We start from the raw sequence: 8,218 nt of genomic DNA, 5'->3' as shown, positions 1-8,218 counted from the left end.
CTACTTTGCCCATCCTGAGTTTTACCTGACTCACTTTCTACTAAGACCTTGGAGGAAAGCCTCTGAAAAAAAATGTTTCAAGCTTTTATATCCTGCAATTTTCACAACTGACAGAATTCTAGAAAGCAGCAGGTCTGCTAGGTGGTGAAAGCACTGAGGCTTCTGCCAGCCTAAGAAGTGCTTGTTAACAAAGGTGTCATGAGCATCATTAACGGAGATGAAGCACATTTGTATCTTCTTTCCACAGTGTCAATTTATTGAATAACAATAAGTTAACAGGTTAAGCCACTTTCATCAGCGGCAGTTCACAGAATATTTGTGGGTCACCTGGTAGTCATAAGCTGGGCCATCACAGCTTCCTTTATTTCAGGCTTAATTTCTAACGTCTGACTTAAGTCACTTTGTGGCATGGTGTGATTTCTCACACACAAATACACACACACACACACACACACACGCACACGCGCGTGCACACGCACGTGCACACACACAGAGCATTTATACATGTTACAGCAAGGCAAAGAAAGGGTTAAGTCAGCCATAGGAGTGCAGGAACTAACCAGCCTAAGAACTTGTTCAGGGCAGCAGAGGTGTCAAAGCACTGGAACTTATTCTAGACCAAGGTCCAGGTCAGCAGTGTCAGCTTGGAGTGAGACTTGTGTGGTCCTCACAGACAGGAGAAACCACACTAAAGCCCAAGGACAGATTCAGAGGTTCCTTGCAGTGATTTTCCTGGGCAAGGCTCTTGATGATGACCAGGTGATAGTGTCAGGGTGTCAGAATGTCCATTCTCAGGGTTCCCCTCCTTTTATGGGTCTCAAGTGAGGGGTTTGTTTCATTTGATGGTCTAGTGTGTTCAATAAGCTCATGGGCCTGGTTTTTCCAATATGAGTTTTATATGCCCATGCATCCATATGCTTCTGATTAATTTGATAATTTATGGGTGATTATTTAAAAACAATATTTATTTTTTAGTTGTAGTTGGAAACAACCTTTATTTATTTTTATGTGGTGCTGAGGATCAAACCCAGGGCCTCGCACATGCTAGGCAAGAGCTCTACTGCTGAACCATAACCCCAGCCCATATGGGTGGTCATTCTTATTAGCATGATTAATTTATCAGTTTATGCTTCATAGTTGTGCCAGGTAGGTGTTGGTTATTTACTCAAACAAGGTGTGGAGTCCTTGCACCTTAGCTCTTGAACTCAGAATGAGTAGTTTATGGCAGGCTTCAGCTTCACCAAATGGAGTGAATCGGGTTTAGGCACAGCCTGAAAACCTCCGTATACATCATAGGTTAACACAGAGCAGATCATAGCCTGCTCTCCACAAAAGGGAAAATGCCTCATCCTAGTTTTCATAACATATTTTGCAACAGAGTTAAGTTTATCCTTTGAGCAATCAGTGAGATACAAGAAGAATCCCAAAGGGTACAGTTGCAGAGATCTAAGTAGTCATAAGCCCTTCTTAATAGTTAATGCACAAAATACATATTAGAACCAAAAAATAGTAGGATATCTCCATTATCTTCATTCTTGTTGTTTCATATATTATCAGAGTTGGGCAAGGGACCAGCCAGACTGATGTGTATTTGAGCATACAGCTGCTTGTCAGGCTAGCCCCAGAATCCACTCACTACCATAGGAGACCATTTCTCAAATGCTGTCATTCTACCGGAAATTGACTTGTCTGGACAGGACAGTCTGTTTGATTTTATTGTCCTCAAATTAAACTACTCTCCCCTGACTCTTCAACTTGTCTTAAATGTTTGATTAAACACTGGGAGAATTGTCAATATGGCTCAACTTCTAAGTCATTAAACATCCTAATCCTTCACATTCCTTGTAGTGGAGGCCATTTTCCTTCAGATTTCACTCAAGCAGTGGGAAGGTTGTGTCAGATGCCAGGAGGGTTGGAGCCTTTACTTTGGCTTGGCAATCTGATGGTTATTCTCTGTGAGAAAGATGTGGAGCTTGTATAGTGTGGAGTTTGAGGACACACTAATGACTAAATAAAAAATAAGCATAGGTTAATAAATTTTTGAAGTAGATAGAACCTGTGAATGTGGTTAACTTTAGAACAATTCCAGTTTAATCCACTGTGCTCATACCTGCTTCCCTCAAACATAGAGGCAAGGGAAAAACTTCTTTAGTCTTTTATAGAGATCCCAGTTGTTGAAATTGGAGAAATTAATGTATTCTCTTGAGCCCAAACACCTGTTCATCCTGTATCCCCTACCACGAATAATCAGTTCTTCTCATGATTATGATAGGCCTGTTGAGAAAATTGCCCATCTTCTTATTATAATTTTTATGCATACTCAAAATGAATATTTAAACTGTGATTTGTCAAGAGCTATGTCCAGTTGTTAGTTTTGCACAATGGTACGTGAGTTAGGCATATGCCGAAAAGGGTTTTAATATAAAAATAAAATGCTTGGGATTTTTTCAGTCTCATCCTAATAAAATACCAAGAGCCACATCTATTCCTTCTTCTTTCTTCCTCTCTCTAAAATCCCTGGTCACAAATATATGCTCAAAAGGAAGATAATTATCATAAGGCATCTATATGATTACAGATTACTCGATTGTAAATCCTCTGGCTTTGGCAAAATGACTTGATTGATTTTGGAATTTGAGCCTCTTTGTGATACACCGCTTAGAAGTGACCATTTCAGAGAAGGGAAAGGGGGACTTAGGCACACTCAGAAAAGAGTGCTGCATAAATAAAGGGAATCACACTGAATTGCCAAAGATTATTTTAATGGCTCGAACCCCTTCCTGTTAGAGTAATTACAGGAACATCTTTAAGCTCTTCTCTGAAGAACTTGTGAATTGAAATAGAAAATGTTTTAATGAATTTAAATTATTTAAAAATTTGTATTAGAATTTTCAGGGTGAATGATTCTTGTATTCTCTTCCCTGTTTATTAAGCATACACAGTCATTAATGTGTTTTCCTTCTAAAAAATGCACATTTATACAATTCTGGCATTATGTCACATAGAAATAATATACTTTTTGAAGATAATTGTCCTTTTAGGAAAATATGCATACATCAGCTTTTGTAAGAGCTACATTTCAGAACAACATTTCTTCCTTTTTTGAACTGCATAAAAATAGGTTTGGTTGTAATTTCTGCTTGTAAGTTCAGTATGGAGACAAACATCAGAGGAGTGGGACGGTGGTGTGTCAGCTTCCTAATTCAGAATACCCTGTTAGTTGTTGCAGTGTCAATGAGGACTTCTCCCAATCACCTGCTTGAAACAGAAGTCCTTCACACAGCCCGCGCTTGACCTCTCATTAAATCCACTTGCAGTACTAACCAGCAGCTGCTGCTGACAGGAGCCCACATGTAATCTCTTTAACCTTGTCCTGTAAGGCGCACACAAGTCATGACCGGGGAATTCAAAGTAAATTAGGTTTCACTTGAAAGTCTATAATCTAAATTCGATTTGATTAAAATGATGCCTGATTTGTGTTTGTAATGAAATATTTGGCTGCAACTAGTATTTTTTTTTCTTTTGGAATTCATACACCTAAGTCTATTCTTTCACAACCACATCTGTCTTATTTCTATTTTAAGATGGTTAGTTTTCCATTATTACCTTGTCTCCACATTCTTGAAATGAAGAGGTGGAAGATATAGGCAAAAACAAACAAACCCATAAAAATAAAAAGTGTTTGTTTAGCAAAATATTACAGCTTGATGGCAAGCTTATTGTCTGATTTCAGAAATCCAAGAGGAAAGGGTCATTTTTCGAGTCCAAATATGGTCATTCTGTGTTGGAAATATTTTCTGTATATTTCATATCATAGTATTAGAACTCTTTATTATATGTAAGTTTTGTCCTGCAACTATTTTGTTAAATTAATTGTTCTTAGTCAACACAATTTCTCATGGAAATTGAATTAGTGAAAATCATAAATCATTACCAGAATTATTCCCTTATGTTTTTACAGCTCTTGTTCCTTTTCTAAACTTACTGTTTTAAAGTATGTAATTCTGTTTTTATGAGGATAACCTACAGAGAGTTGAAAACATCTAGGCTTCAGCCATTTTTTGTTGGGAGCTAGATGCAGGAGATTTTACAATTCACTTCTTAAATTTGGTTTTTATTCCTCTTTAACACCTCCACCCTCTCCCTCAAAACCTCAAAGATTGAAGGAGCTTCTGCCTACCCAACTCTTCCCCCAACCCTCTCTCCTTTTTAGTGGTAATCCTGAGATTTGCTGCTTGGCTTCAGTGTGATCCTGAGAAGCAGGGTACAAGGCTGAAATGTGTTTGGTTATCAGGGAATTTTAGGAACACAACCAGGAGCAAAAAATACTTGAGAGGAGGCTAGAGGTGTTTACAGTTTTGGGAACCCGGGCATTTCTGGGTGAGTGCTTCTGGCTAAGAATTGCTCCTGATATTGATTAAAAAAAAAAAAAAAAGGTCATTCTCACCTGGATCAGTGGTGTAGCTTGTAATCTTAGCTATTGGGGAGGCTGAGGCAGGAGGATGGCAAGTTTGAGGCTATCCTCTGCAGTTTAGTGAGACCTTGTCTCAAAATAAAAGGGCTGGGGATGTAGCTCAGTGGTAGAGGGCCTCTGAGTCAATCCCCGGTATTGCAGAAAGAAGTTAATTCTATAATTTACATTGAGAACACAAATTTGCTCTTTGGTTGTCCTAATCTAAGCTGTCCACTTCCTGCATCTTGGATAATTGACTTTTTGTTTTGAGGTTCTGGGGATGGAACCCAGAGTTTCACACATGCTAGCCAAATACTCTCCCACTGAACTAACATCTTCAGCCCTATTGAGTCATCTTTTCAAAAGTTTACTAAATGGAGGGCTGGGGACATAGCTCAAGGGTAGAGGGCTTGCCTAGCATGAGTGAGACCCTAGTTTCAATCCCCAGTACTGAAAAAAAAATCACTAATTGAACTTAAAGAACAAATTGTTAAGTTATAATTTATATTCAGGGAGGTCCTCAGGTCTTAAGTGTAGAGAAGCATCAATTTTAAAATACATATACACTCGTGACCACCATCTGCATCAGGATGCCTGACATCTTTTGGGGAGGGGATTTGAACCCAGAGGTACTTAACCACTGAGCCACTTTTTATTTTGAGGAGGGTCTTACTAAGTTGATTAGAGCCTTGCTAAATTGCAGAGGCTGGTTTTGAATTTGTGATCTTCCTGCCTCAGCTTCCTGAGTGGCTGGCATTACAGGCCTGCACCATCACACCAGCAGCCTGACATCTTTAGCACCCGTGCAAATTCATCCTGTGCTCCTAAGCTATGCTTTGAAAACTCTATTGCTAATTGAAATTTGAGTGGGCATTTTTATGTTAAAGTCTTGATCTCTTTTAGCTGCATTTAACTGTTAGGGTACCATGTATTCAATATGTGGTTAATGAAAGTTTTGTTTTTTAAAATTTACTCTGATTTTTCTTCAGTCTCTTTTCCTAAGCAAGTGGAGTATTTAAGTAAGATTTTGCTCTCAGTGTCTTTGATTGTGATGACAAACCCAGAGGACTCCCCATGAGGGCAACAGCAGCATCAGCCCCAGGATTCCCTGGTTCTTCCTCCCACCACTCTAGGTTTCAATTTGGTATCTGGGGGAAAAAATAACTGTTGTCACATGTGTTGCTGGTCACAGTGTTAAGACTTGATACCAGGGGTCAAAGAACACATAATATCAATGTGGTGCTTTAGGTTTTGTCAGAGTCCTTTCCTCTGTGTTGCCTTGTTGGCTCTAACTTCACAGCCAGTCTAAAAAGCATGTATTTCCCGCTCCTAAACAGAGGAGGGTATGAACACTCAGTGAAATGACTTCTTGCAGGATCACAGAAAGGGGAGTCATTTGAACTTTATACTTGATTTTATATTGGTCTGACTTCAAAGCCACTAAACAGCAGAGAAACCTCCAGAATCTTAGCCCTGTGTTTCAAAATGAAAATATTTTCATTTTGTGTGTGTGTGTATGTGCACGCACACATGCATACACACATTTATTTATTTTTCCTAAAGGAAAATAGCTTTTGGAGTTCCTATTTCTCAACTGTCTTCTTTCTACCTCACATGGGATGGTAGTTTTATCAGTACTTGGGCAGTGAGAAGTGGCAGTGGCAACATATGGGCAAATTATTCCATGGAAACATCACTCTGGAGCTGCTGGGGAAGGAAGTAGTGTGCATTGGAAAAGGAGTCCAAGTGAAATAATAGAGTCTATTTCAAACTAATTGGGGAATTGTGGGCCAGTCCCCAGATACCACTATACTCAGCAAAGGAAGTCACTCAGCAGGATGGTTGTGTGCTGCCATTTTTTCCTGTGACAGTGGTGGGGGAGCGGTATTTTGGACAGCTGCTTTTATCCAATAAGGTAGCCACTTCTCTATCATAGGGGGCTATTTAAATTTGTATTGCTTCAATTAAATAAAATAGAGAATTCAGTTTCTAAGTTGCAGCAGGTACATTTCAAGTGTACAATATTCGCGCGATTACGTGTTGATTAGCATAGATAAAGAGTATTTCCATCACTGTAGAAAGTTCTGATGAATGTTGCTGATCTGTAACAGTCCTTTATGCTGGGAACTCTCAGCTGATGATTCAGAAGAGATGTACCTCAGATCCCCTGAAAACCTCTGTGGGTATTAACGAGGTACCCTTCTTCTGCCATCTTCTGTCTGCTACTTTGCAACTGTTTCTTTTCCCCTTTCCAATTTTGGCTCTTTTTCTGAAGATGGAGGCAGAAACAATTTTCTGTTGTCTTTGTTGCCAAAACAGAAAAAAGTCTCAGTCTTAGGGGGTTTTGAAAGCAAGGCAGGGATAGATGGCTTCCCACTTGAATTCTGTCTCTTCAGCCTACCTTTCCTCACATTCACATTTATTGAGCACAGTGTTTTCTTTTCTCTCTTGGTCCTGCCTCCCACCCTTTTTGGTGCTGTGGATTGAACCCAGAGCCTTGTGCATGCTGAGCATGTGTTTTACCACTGAGCTACATTCCCATCCTAAACAAAATAATTTCTTTGCAAATTATATGCTTAATATGAAACTAGCACATTCCATCTTCCCTTCCTATGGGTTTTGCATATGTGCAGTTTTGGGGGATAGGATTGTGAGGACCTTTTTTGGGGGCTGGGGTTGTAGCTCATGGTTGAGCACTTGCCTCACATGCATCAGGCACTGGGTTCGATCTGCAGCACCACATAAAATAAATAAATAAATAATAAAACAAAGACATTGTGTCCATCTACAACTAAAAAAAATTTTTTTTAAAAAATTTCAAGTCAGAGAGCTTTTTAATTTGGGGTGCAAATGTCATGAGTCTTAAGACTTTAGGATGCAGCTTGAGTTTGTTTGCAGTGCCAACAGACATTTTATTATTTAGAATGGCTTATTAATAATAGGAGTTAAATCCTTTTATTAACAGTGGGACATCTTAAGACAATCACTAGTCATTGTTAAAATAAAGAACAGCTCATTATTTCTCATATCTTAAAGATTGAACCCTTCACCATGATTAATAAAGGATAGTTGTTATCTGCTTTGGTCACAAAAATTCATGTACAAAAGAAACACTTTGGCAAATTAAAAGTAAAATGGTAGCATGGACACTTGTATCTGCGCTGCTAATTAAAAGACTTAAGTTATTAGGCCTTGAGGGGGGGAGGAAAAAAGAAACAAACAAGTATAATTTGCCAGATTAATTTTATGGTTCGTTCTATTTAATCAAACTATACCTTTTATTGAAAATGACAAATCTGAGTTGTCAGAATGTGGTAGATAAGGAAGATAAAGGTCATATATTTTAATGTCACAGAAGGTCTTATTAAAGGAACCTTAATTACATTAGGTACCCATGAAACATTAATTAAATACTGTCTGAAATAATTAGGTCCAAGTTACTGATGGTTTAATTAAACTCAGTTTCTTATTTTATAAGAAAACTAAAGGTCCAATATCTCTGTTGGCAGCATAATTGATAGTATGTCAAAAAGGCAAAATAGTAACCTTGACCAACCATACAGAGGGTGATATGGCTCTCAGGGCCTTGTGTGCATTGACTCTTTTCACCATGCTAGACTGTGTGGGTTGCCACTAATACTTCATGTTGTGTATTCTGTTGTCAACTCTCAGCTTTTGGTAACAAAACATGGATGCCCTTGAGTAGGGGAGGTGAATGTAATATAGGTCAAGTCCATCACCTAAGTTTATGCCACATGTGCAGAA

Source organism: Urocitellus parryii, chromosome X (genome assembly GCF_045843805.1).
Source record: "Urocitellus parryii isolate mUroPar1 chromosome X, mUroPar1.hap1, whole genome shotgun sequence".
Lineage (NCBI taxonomy): Eukaryota > Metazoa > Chordata > Mammalia > Rodentia > Sciuridae > Urocitellus > Urocitellus parryii.
Note: the sequence above shows the minus strand (reverse complement) of the source record.